A 13,329-nucleotide genomic window follows, 5' to 3' on the forward strand; every position below is an offset into this window, starting at 1 on the left:
AGCTATCTCCCACGCCCTCCCAGTCTTCTTAAAATCTATACACATATTTGTAAATGGTCTTAAACATTAATTTTCTTGGTGAGGTATCGAACGAATCGAATTTTGTTCGATGTATTAGAATTACATATTTTTATAAAGGACAGTAAATCAATCATTATGAAGGATCTTAACTTTTTAGATCCTGCTTGATTAAGAAAACTTAATGTAAAATAATAAAACGTTTTGATAAGTGCTTATTTTCCAGTCAACATGTTAATTACCGGAAACCTATTAGTAAGCTTTTCGATACCAGTGCTTATTGAACGAAAAGGTATTAATCGGCTTTTCAGTTGCCACCGCTTATTGACCGATAGCTTATTAAAGCTACACTATTTTGGAGCAAAAGAAATCAGAACATTATAATGAGTATTTCCTTATATTATAACTTTAACACATTCACGTCAGAACATGTTTGTATGTGTTTAATCGTAAGTTGTAATAATAACAATGTTTGCAAAAATTCTGTTAGAGTGCACTCTTTTGTTACGTGTCCAGTTCTCTGACTTCAGTTGCCAATTGTAGATACACGTTAATAGACAACTTAGTTAAAAACTTAATAAGTAATAATTCACATATTCACATATTAACCTAGGTTTACAAAACGCGGCAATTTGACACATACTGAATTTTCTAAACACTATTTGGTAAATACTTACGTCAACTTCGATTAATGCAATTATACCAGTATATACCTCACAATTATCTATCTTTAAACCTCTAACTTCCAAAATCCGAATGAACGAACATGAATGTTTCTAGCAACAGTAGAATAAACCATACAATGAATGTTTGTAAACGTAGTGATCATGTCTAGCGGAACGGCATAGGAGCAAGAGGTGTTTTCTCTAGTTTTCAGTTTTACAATTTCAATTTCCTGCGTATAACCATAATTGACGAATAATAAGTTAGTGTTTGAAAATATCAGAAATTAGGAAGTAAAACTAATAGAAAATTGGATGAAAACAAATGAAAACTTATCGATCAACCGAATTCTTCAGTCTAGTCACCAAGCAATTTACTAGCAGTTTATACTATATTAATGGAGATATGTTAATACTAAAACTACCAGACGGTTCAAAATGACCCATTCCTCGTGTCTTGTTTTAGCAATTATAAATCAATTAAAATCTTAATAAATGCACTCTTGAAGTATCTATAAAAGAATTTAAAAAGGCAATTTAACTGCTCGGTAGTTTTCGTGTTAATGTAGAGTTAGTACCTAGGCCGCCACAGGACAATGGCAGTCTTTTGTTGTATGTTTTGTTTACTGTATTGATTAATTATCTCATGACTGCATTGACGAATAGCACGTACTGCCGATAATGCATGTGAGAAGAACAGGAATGGTCCCTCCCACTCTAACCAATTAGACCCGCATTCCTTCTAAATGCCGACTCTCCATCAACGCACCGTACACACCAGTGCGATAACCAAAATCAGACCAATAGTGGCGATGAATTCGCACTCAACTGAGTGGGTCGTTATCACATTCTGTGCCACCGAATATTTCGGTTATATTTTGCTTATAAAATCTATTGATTTTTTAAATAAAATATGTTGTACGCTAAGTTATATTTAATGTTTTAATGATTTTTATATATTCTCATATCATTTCTCAATTTTTTCACTACTTTGTAATATATACTTAGCCATGTCGTACAAAAAATATTTTCTTACAAAAATCAGCCTATACTAAAAATAATATAAGTGGCACTTAAACGGTAAATAAAGTGTTAATATATCAACTACCTCAATCCTTCTTTTCCTAAATTTCACAAGAAATTTCGCATTAATTCATTATTCTTCAACCCCTTGCATGGAAATGACGAATTTCGCTTGCATGCGTTCTCTATGCGTGACTTGATTTCCTAACTTATTTTATAAATGTGGCGTATCGTAGACAAAATAATTTCCTTATTTTCATAAGTTAATTTCATTGAATCTGTAATATTTCAGTGTTTTAACAACAGTTGTGCCTATAAAGTTGCGACAAGATTAAATTTTGTAAGCAAGAATGTTCGGGATAAAATAAATCATAAGGAAATAGGTTCAATAGATTACTAGATATATTTCTAAAATGTTTAACACCGGAAAGAATCATAGACGTTCCGAAGATACTATAACAAGAGAACAGCTCATCATAGCCTCACAAAACTTAATCTGTTTATAGGTAAGTTTATAAACAATACTCTTCAGTCAGATCACAACAGTGTTGGTGAAATGATAGTAAAAAAATCATTCTACTATAGACAAAAAGAGAAAAAATACAAACATCTCATTATACTTTAATCAATCGAACTATTCATTTGTCAAATCTATTAAGTCCACGAAGCAAAAAGTAGAGAAATCAGCGAAAGAAATTTCTTTGTCGCGTATCTTTGTTACAATCGCTGACACGAATCATTGGATAAACTATAGCATAACGATAAACAATAATACAAGCTAAGTTTACTTAAACTCGGCTTGTGCTCATCTCGTTATGCACTTTAACACTAAAACTATCGAGCGTATAAATTGAGCTTTTGAAATTCCTCTATAGAAATTCCAATAGTGCATCTATTGAAACTTTAATTGGTTTACAATTCAGTTTGCGTATTACTAAATCAATTTCTTTAATCATTTCTCACATTTGTTATGTTTTTAATAATTGTAAAAAGAAAAAATCTGGAATAGATAATTTTCACCCATCTAATAGTTTTAGTGTTAAAGCAATGAATTAGCTACGAAAGAATTTGATAGAATATAAGAACCATTTTCGGAAGGAGACTGCCTTTCGAACCGGTCATCTAGCTCAAATTAAAACCGGATATCTATCTTTCCGCTATTCCAATGTGCAATGTCGGTGCCTTGCTGTATTGTTAATTTCATTGCGATTACAAAGTTTCCACAAGCTAACGGACGGGATCGAGACACGGGCGTTTCAATGAAACCGCGCTCTTTGTAAAACGTGAAACGGTGAATACAGTTGAAACTGTGTTATTCAATGCTCCGTTAAGCGAACACGTTTCGCTAACTTTTTGCCATTTGAACTTTACATTTCCTGGATGCTGTACAGATTGAATGGTCTTTAATTGAGTAGATCTGTAAGTGGTGAATTGATTGGGAATAGTAAATACACTCGTCCCTCCATTTACGCGGGGTATCCGTTGCACGGGGATTCGTTTTACGCTAATGAGAATCGCGAAAATAGAGTCTGCCGGTGAAAAAAAACGAAATATTGGAAAAAAAGCTGGTATAAGTTTTAAGTTTCCAAAAGGATCACGAGGAAGTACAGTGAGGCCCCCGACTTACGTCCTAATCGGTTTCGGAGTGGGTAACGTGAGTCGAAAAGGACGTAAGTTGGGGTGCAGAGAGTAGACCTGTATGCATGTATGCAAACATACATATTTATACAGATATTTATCAAATTAGGAGATACATTTTCTCTTAAATGTATAAAAATGATAGAAGAGATTACATTTAATGCTGGAAATTACATTTAATAGAGAACTGATAATATTGGAAATAATATTGAAACATACTGGATGGTTTTATTCCCAATAAAAGACGTTCTTTATTTTTTAGAAACGCCCTCACAGTTACTTCTGGAATATTTATCTTTTAGTTTATCTCAAAACCTTGTATTCCACTATCGAAAGGTTTAATTATCTCTAATTTAGTTTTTAAACTTATAGTATTTCTTTTCTTAACAACATAATTTAAAGATGATATTTGACGCTGTGGTACCATTACACATACGTAAATAATGACCTTAACACTCGGTTAATTACTCTTGTGTACTTATGTTTACTATAAATATATTTTTATAAATTCTCAAATAGTATATAAACTATATATATATTTTAATATAACAATATTTATACCAGAAGGATGATCCGACTATTACTCTTATTGCCTTTTATTTAATTATAAAATGAATATTGTTTTCAGTAACGGAGTTTAAAGTCATTCCGTTTATTTTTATAATAACGTTATTCGAACGTGGTAAAAATGCGAGTGTTACTTGTTGCAGTATTGTATTTAAGTTTTATTTTCGTTATATCAAAGTATAAATGTATCTCATATTCGCATCGAATATAAAACGATTTATTTAAACGAAGAGATATGTACAAATAACACATATTAGTTATTTTTAGTTTGTGATATAAAGTAACATTCATTTTGTTTAACGATTAATTTTATGCTGATCATTTTTTATTTATTCGGATTAACGAGTTGTAATGAGTGATGCTTAAGAACTGCTCGACGTATGAAATTCATTCAAACACTGACCAATTTTTCGTTTTTTAATTCTGAGATTAGCAAACAATGTTATTTTTAAAGCTAAAGTGAGAAATATTGGTTAAAAACGTAACGTAACTTGAAGCCTCACTGTACTTACATAAGCATACACTTATGTATTCTACATCTCTCACGTTAGCTCCATTGACTGTCAAGGCAAAAGTACACAGGAGCAAGGGGATTCTTCCACTCACGATGCTCGGGCTGCCTCCGCTTTCAACACGTTTTCATTATTGGCGCGCGGCAATAACAAAGGATGGAAGCGAGACCGTGACGAAGTGAGACGAAGCTATAGAGAATTTTGTTTTCAATGTCATCACCGTAAGAGTCCACGCACATGAGCGATGCGACCCCCCTACTGCGCCGTAACGATGGCGGTGTGCAATTTTGAAAAAACAAAGGTCTAAAGTTCTTTTATCCTTATTTTGTGAGAGAGAAGAACTTTGTTTCTCTGTTACTTCAAAACAATCGCTGCGGCACTGCAGCGGGATCGCGTGGCTCGTGTGCATAGGCTCTTAAACCGCATACTCTAATATCAGCACAGCAAAGCCACCAGTATAAAATTTACATAGGAATAACCATCTATTTTTTGACAGTTTGAAATGCATATTTCAAAGAAATATTTATTTTTGGTAAAAATGATAAGTTAGTTGACTTATACTGTGGAAATAAATGTATTTTTTCTAAAAGTTTTTATTTGGGACCTAAACGGATGAACAATACCATGTAAATGATATTATAATTTACCGCGTGAAGAAGAGACTAGCGTGACAGAAGTACGCGTATATAGAGGGTTGGTTGAAAATCAATGAACTTTTGTTCATATTTCAAGAAAGAAATAAATGCCAGATTTGTTGTTAGGACTCAATTTATAACTACGTTCCTGTTCTATGAAGACATTGATTTTCGATAAATTTGTTTGAGAAAGTCATGAACAATATCAATTAGAGCTAGGTTCGATACAGAGGTGACGTTAACAAGATACTGCTGCCATTGAAATTTCAGGTAATTCTGCATCCATTTTACAATCTAAATCTATTTTTTCCTATTTTAATTTAAATTTTAGACTAAAATTTAATTGAAAAAGAAGAGGGAAAAACCAAAATTAGCAAGGACATTGACAGTCAAAAGCATTCATTTCGTATTGGACAATGTATTCAAAGCTGCAGTGAGTTCCTCTATCGGAAATAGACCAAAACTTTTCATTTATACAATAAAGAAACTTGTTCAGAACTGGCAATTAAATGTAATCGCGATTATGTAGAAAACTGAATATAAATTTTGTAGCTAATGAATTGTACTCTCATTCCCTTTTTATCTGATATAAACAGCTCCATTCGTTTTCCAGATACAGACAAAATTTACATTATTTTGTAACCTAGACCCCTATACTAACATCGTGAGCTGCAATAAAGTGTGAACATAGAACGAATAATTTACATACACAAGGTGATCAAGTGATCAATCATTGACAGTATTCTTCTTTAAATGGGTGATACACGGAAAGAATAGAAAAAGAAGAAGGTTTAGTATGTTGTAGCAAATATAATACTGTATGCGTATTTTTTATATTTATAATGTTTATGAAAAAACGATCTTTTTTTAAATAAGTATTGTATACTATCTTGTGTTATATAGAATACGAATCATCTATTAAGACGAGTACAATGATACAATTAGTTTTAAGATCATAAAATATGTAGATTAAAGAAAATATTTCAAATATTTCACACTGTTCTACTTAGAAGTATCTTTTGTTAATAAGATTATGGTAGATCCTCACATTATTATTAAATTTTAACTCATTAATCTAAAGAACTTCTTTGGAAAAATTATGATTTCTCCTGTTACTTCTGAATATAAAAAAAGAACAAAACATTGAAAATAAAATACATTTATATACGCTATAATTTATATTGATTTAAAAAACAATAAAGTTTTGATCTTCTGAACTTTTCCTGTATATTTACTAGGTAGGTGCTTACAACACAAAGACTACTTACTTTTTTAATATAATTAATCTCTTAGCGTCAGTTTGGCTGAATGATAAAACACCAGCATAACACCAACTTCACAAATTCTGTTTTTGAAAATAAACGAAACAAAATTCAAATGAAATGTTTGAATTGGTGAAAAATTATTAGTATACAGACTTTATCATTATTATTGCATATTGCGTATACATGTGCCTTTGTCAGTTTACTACACGTTTCAAGACACGTTCAGCAATTTCCATTGAAGTGCACGTTTAGCAAAGAACAATGGAATTGAGCCATATCAATGTGCTTTTGTTTCTCGACGTGGTTATATTTGAAAAAATGGATTTACCATATGGCGGTTTTTGTAGTTAAAAAGAAAAGAGTCCATCCTTAACAAGTTCAACACAACTAAATCCATACGTCTGTGTAACGATGTATAACCATGCCCAGGAACAAAACCAAGTCAACATGGCTGAATTTCATTGTTCTTTATTAAACCTACAATTTAGGCACAAAAAGGGTAAGCGCGTCTTGGAATGTATTATAAAGTGTCAATAATAACAGTACAGAATTTAATTTAATAAAAGGTCGTTTATATAAGAAAACTCAGTAGATAAAAGATTGATAAAAATTCAGATACTTTTTTATAAATAAACTTTTATATGAAAAACTGAAAAATTCTAGAAAAATTAAAGTTCTCAATTTCACTTCAACTTCGTAATGTTTATACCTTATTGCTTCTTTTGCTATTAAAGAGCAGAAAAAGATTTTTATATGACAAAAACTTCTCTACTTTTGAATCGCAAAATAAATAATAACGTATGTGCATTACGAAGTTGAAGTGAAATTAATAACTTGAATTTTCTAATGAAAATAATAATACAGCTGGATTTTACCCTTATATGACGATAAAGATTAATCCACACAGTTATAGAAAACTTAGAAGATTGCAATCATTAATCTACGTTTATTTAAAAATTATAACTTCGTACCAATTTATTAGTTTTTAGTCGATATAATTCTCCATTTTTTTAATTAGTAGAATAATAACCTAATAACCTAAACGAGGAGAGGAAATAGTACAGCTTTCACAGTATGGTAAAATAATTTCGATGTGGAAAATCAATAAAAATGCTCCAAATATATAAACCGAGCACAAAAGAACAAATTATTATTGTTTCTTGAAACCAAGAATAAAGAATACAGTACTGTAGAAAAAGCATACAACAAATCTATCAGTCAGTTTATCTTAACAGATAAACTATATCTTTTTATTTCTTTACTTCATTTTCTTTTCGTGAATGTTATGAGTAATACATAGGGTAAGTTGGGAAGAGAGGGCCCACTTTTTAAAACAGAACTGATACATCATAAATACTATTGATACCTAACAAAAAATAAAATATATTTATGAAAATACATATAATTATATAAGAAGGATAGTTCAATAGATTTTTGTACAAGATTCAAGAAAGGTTAAGAACCTTAACATTGTAAAAAGTGCAATAAAATTAATATACAATAGAAATCAAATAACCTTGATTCATTACTGCAAAAATAACATACATAATCCAAATATTGACTGCACCATATTCATTTAATACGGAATACGTATTTACTTCAATCGAGTTTGAAAAACAATATATTGATTATGGGTAAAATGCATAACATATCATGAATGACAGATATGAAAACCTTTTCAATATTTTCCTACGTATGATTGAAGTCAAATATGTTTCCAATATTCATTAATACTTCGTGTATTTAACGGACAAGAAATGAAAATATATAGAGAGAAATAACAGTAACGTCACAGCAGTTTTCTATCTAGAAAATAAAAATAAAAATAAAACGATCGAATATTCACCTGAAAGGTGCAGGAACTTCAAACGATGTTCTACCGTACACTTCAATTCTCTTCCTCCTATTTCTGAAAGAAATTCCATACAGTCATTTTAGTTAAATTTCAGATTTAAAACATATTTCATGCAAGAAATCAATTGTTTAAACTAAACATAAAATTACACAAACAGTTATTAATTCGTTTAATTAGGATTATAAATTTGTATCAAACTAAGTAGAACATAGTACAATAAAAATTTGAATTAAATTTAGTGAGTTACTAGAAATTTAGTTTCCATTTCAAAATAGATTATAATTGCTTCACGCAACTTTAAACAGACTATACAACAATTTCCATTTGAAGTTGCATTGAAAAATACGTTATCATCTCCACAAAACTGTTCTTAAACACATAATCAATTGCAAAAGTATATGTCTTAAAACAAAAAACGAACGTTCAAAATGTTCAGTGGTAACAGATTTGTAACATATTTAAAGAACCATTATATGACTGTCTAAGGTCACTATATATCTCTTTCAGTAACTTATTGCGAAACAAATAATTCATTATAAAATGCAATTTGTAAGATTATTGTATTAATCTTTGTTGTATTAAACAATGCATACACAATCAAATTAATTCAGCAACGCAGTTTCCAAGTGAGTTGCTTCAAGTTCCAATGCACCGAGCAAACAAAAGAACAATGAGGAAGCACATAAACACGGAAAACGTATGGCAACTAAGACAAGTAGTAGAATATCTAGGAAGTCCGTAGAACACTGACAATTGACCGAGTCTATCGTATCTTTTATAGCCTTTGGAAACGTTCGTAATTCTCTCTACTGATGACCAATAATCAGTCAGGAACCTTGGGCTAATAATGCCTTGGTTAAATGCCCGATACAATGCGTTTAAATCATCGCGCATGAAGAAAAAGATATCCTCCGGTGCGATCTGCGATGTGGCGATCGGTTGATTGGAAATGGACGTTTGTTTGCGAGAGGCGTGTGATAAATTGCGTATAATTGGTTGATATTTTTTCTATTCACGTGCACAATACCGTGCGAACCATCAGCGCACATCCTTGGGGACAAGTTTTATGAATTTTAATTTGTATCTAGTTCTTCGCAACACCTTTCACTCAACTTCGTAATGACTTTATGGATTGATGGTAAATTGAATGATGGATTGACGAATCATTTAAGCGTGTAAACTTCTAGATTAATAGCTACCCCAACGAAAAATCCGGAATTTTTTGATAAATCAATATTCACTTCTAAGCTTACTTGCATCATTAATGTAGATGTTTACTCTACGTTAATTTACTTATGCTCGATTTATTTGGACATAGTAACCGGAAGGCATATGCGTGTGCGCTTTTGAAGTATAGATAAACTGTTAGTACCTAGCATAGTTGGTATAAATGCATTAATGTTGTAATAGTATTTGGAATATTAGTAGATTATATCTATTACATAATATTATATTATTTTATATTATATTATATCATCATATCAACATAGTATCGTACTACTACATTATTAAATTATATTATGCGCTATTTACATTTTTCTTCACTCCTATTATTAAAAAATCACTAAAACATTATATTTGCCAAATATTTGTTCCACACTTAATATGTAGAAATTTGATGACAGAGACATCTTTTCATTCTTTCTTTGACACAAGAAACTTAAAGTATTCAAATATTCACTTTTCTAATCACACGAATTTTAAACAAAGTAAATGTTAAAAAGATCTTTTAAATTTAAACAAAGTTACTACATAAAGTGACAATTAGGAAATTAATCGTTTACAAAAGATATACTAAACTTATAATTCTATTTAAAAAAATCTAAATCTAATTTACAAGAAAAAATGCAAAGAAGGAAATATACAAGAAATAAAGAAGACTATTTTGAGATTAGCATTCGAGTCATCAAACTATTCATTACAATGGTAAGCATGACCAATTAGCCGATCTATTGATAACTTTAGGAATGTATTTAAATTATAAGCGATGCTCATTGTTAGTGGTGATGACAGTGTTCTCAGGTCAATGGCCATCATCCAAAAATAAAATCCTGTACGTGTACACACTAATGTTAGACAAGAAATATATTTCACTTTCAACAAAAATATAAACACTGCTATAATTGTTAAAGAAGAAGATGGAAAAGATCAAATAAGAAATTATGCAGTTAAAAATACGACACAAGCATATACGGTCATAAATATAAAACTAATTATCTCTGAAGGTCCATGAATATTAATAGTTATCGATCAATTACCTAATTAGATCATGTTCGCATGACATATTTAAATAATTTTCTTCTTTGGATAATCAAAATAATATGAGATTAAAGAGTCGTGTCACCGATTATTTCATCTGTCTGACTATAATCGAGTCTTTCTACTATCTTTCTATTAAACGTTAGCGTTCAACCATTATTCGTCTCCTATTTTTGCATCTTAAAAAGTGCTTTGTCTGTCAAATTAAAACAGTGGTAAAATACTTGATAAAAAATAAATACTTAGTGTAATTTTCAATTATATTATAAAAAATATATTTACACAGCAAATCGCTCGCATTTTTTATACAAAATCAAATAATGTACTAGGCTCATCTTTATTTATCGTAGCGTACACTATTAATATATTCTGCCGATCAAAAGTATTTAGACACTCTATGAAAGGTCACCGACTTTTCATACTTTTCACAGTGCACTTGGGCTCATTTTAAAGCGCGATATGTTTACTTTAACATTATAGAGCGTCTCTTCTGAAGAAATATAGTTTAAAAAGATATATTGAAAGAAAAGGTACAGATATATTTTTCCGAAACGCTTCTGTAATTCGAACGTCTGCAAAAACTTTGAACATTTTTTTCTGATTCTTTCCACCACAGTTTTATAAATTGATGTTTTTCCTTTCCAACAATATCCCAAATTATGTTGTACGATTTTTTTCACGAAATTGTGGCAATTTTTGGGTATCAATAATTTTTGGCCACTGCTAACAGATTGATGTGAGTGTATCTTAAAGATATCCATAACTTTTGACATTCGAGACTGTTTATGTCTACCTATATTTCAAAAGAGTTGTATAATGAATGCATAACTGTCGTAGATTAAATGCAAAGCAATGAATTACATAACTATGAAATAATTTGGTAAAATGTAAGTATTGTGTGTATCAACTTGACGCACAATGGTCCTTTTTATAATAAATATTATTTCAGCGTTCTATCGTATATTTAGCCAATAGCAATGATAAATAAATATATACTTACTTATTTATTATTTATTATATTACTAAATATTAAAATAAATATATACGTACCTATTTATTAATAATAAATTAACAATAAATTTATTATTGTTAATAACTAAACGTACAATTAAATTAACACATACATTGTACATTTCATTAAAAGAATAAACTCAGACCCTCTGAAATCAATCTTTTCACAAATGATGAAATAATATTATCATTCACCGAAAAAAAGCGTGTCAAATTGACACAAGGGGCAGGCAAAGGTTAAGTTATGTTATAGTTAACAGTTCAAGTACTTAACAGACACTACAGCATATCCGAGTCCACTAATTTCCGGGAACTAACATTGAAACTTGTAAATACATTGTGGACACCATCGACCCAGGAACGTAGTTGCCAATTACAACCTTGTTCGCTATCCTAAGACAGGGATGAAAAGACGATGGAAACAAAAAAAGGGAACAAAAATGGGAAACACGGTACACGTCCGTAGAAGCTTGGAAGCAGAAGGTCCCGATACCTGCTATCTTAACTAATCTTAACTTAGCGGAAACTTCGTAACCAATCCCATAGGAACTCCGAACCCGACTTCGCTAACATGGGAACCGTTACGGGCCGGTACAGGACTTCAAATTCAATCAGTAATCAAACTACTGGCCAATACAATAATCTGCCACACGATAAAGTGAACCAATGGAACGTGGCCTCAATTCAAACTCGAATTTGATCGTCCGTGGGTATTGATTATTTTTGAGTAAATTAAACATTTCGATGAAATAGCACGGAAACTTGCTGAGCAATACCGAAACATATTAAATGATGATATCCTACCGGTGCGATATCTGCTAAAAGAATTAATTTCCTTGTGTAACATTTAATAAAAGCGTAGTAGCATTTATGAGTTATAATTAATTGTAGTTTAATTTTAATGTAATTTACGAAACATAATTTCAAAGTTTTAATTTTATCAACGTTAGAACAGCTTACAATTAGTAATTTGCGTTTTATTCTGTTTAAATGGTTTAGTATTCTGGAAAAATTATTTTTGCAGTTTTCCTTGCCATTCTGATTTTGTCAGTGCAGTTGTTCAAAATGAATTAATATGTTGCATTCAAATATTTTCTCTCGGGTATTGTTTTTTATTTCTTAAAATATTTGTGTACTGTTTCTTTCATTTACCATGCATGTTTCGAGAATTTCGATAAATTCGTGAGAGAGGGTTACGAACATCGGAGGTAGGAAACATTCCTTGTCGAAAATTGTGAAATTTTTTGAAAAAACAAGGAGGATTCAAAATTTCCGAGATTAGGAATTATATCTGAAACTTATCATTTATAATAAAAATGAAGTAAAATAAAATGTTAAATACCTCTTAATACTTAATCTTTAATTACAATTACATTTAGTAAACAATATGTTTATTATTATTTATTAGACACATATTTATATATCTTTTCTTGTTTTTTCTTTTAAATAGTAATTAGTACTCTTTTCTCTAATCTTCGCTCTTTTCTATCGTACAAAAGAACAGAAAATCTGTTTTATACGAAATTATTGTTTTCCAAAATAATTGATTTCAAAGACTAGTTTAATACGCGTGTTAATGAATAGGAGTCAATTAAAGGATTCATTCGTAATATATTGTAATATATACTCCTTCATTCATTTTGTGTCATAAAAATCAGAATTTTCGGGTAACACGGCTATCCTTCTCAATTCTCTAAAAACATCACGCTTTTCAGGATGTGCGGTTGAAACAATACACCGTTATCGATATTCCGACTACTAAAAGCGTTCCTCCCATAAACATCCACCCTCGACTGTAAACTGCATATCGGTTGTATATCATACATACGTGCACATTGTAAAATATAGATAGGTTTAACACTGATGCTGTTATAAAAGCTAATC

At 30.5% G+C, this 13,329-nt stretch overlaps 1 protein-coding gene across 3 annotated transcripts in view; it reads right to left on the reverse strand.

The window, feature by feature from the left end:
• LOC116435180 (cysteine-rich secretory protein 2) overlaps nt 1-8,917 on the reverse strand; it is a 218,779-nt gene extending 209,862 nt beyond the window's left edge. For all 3 annotated transcript variants that reach the window (XR_004236705.2, XM_031994486.2, XM_031994485.2), the window contains exons 1-2: nt 8,769-8,917; nt 8,167-8,229 (exon numbers count right to left, since the gene is read on the reverse strand). The gene's annotated coding sequence lies outside the window, so the exon portion shown is untranslated. The remainder of the gene's footprint in view (nt 1-8,166; nt 8,230-8,768) is intronic.
• Nucleotides 8,918-13,329: the final 4,412 nt, after the last annotated feature.

The sequence above is a fragment of the Nomia melanderi genome, chromosome 11, assembly GCF_051020985.1.
Source record: "Nomia melanderi isolate GNS246 chromosome 11, iyNomMela1, whole genome shotgun sequence".
NCBI classification, from domain to species: domain Eukaryota; kingdom Metazoa; phylum Arthropoda; class Insecta; order Hymenoptera; family Halictidae; genus Nomia; species Nomia melanderi.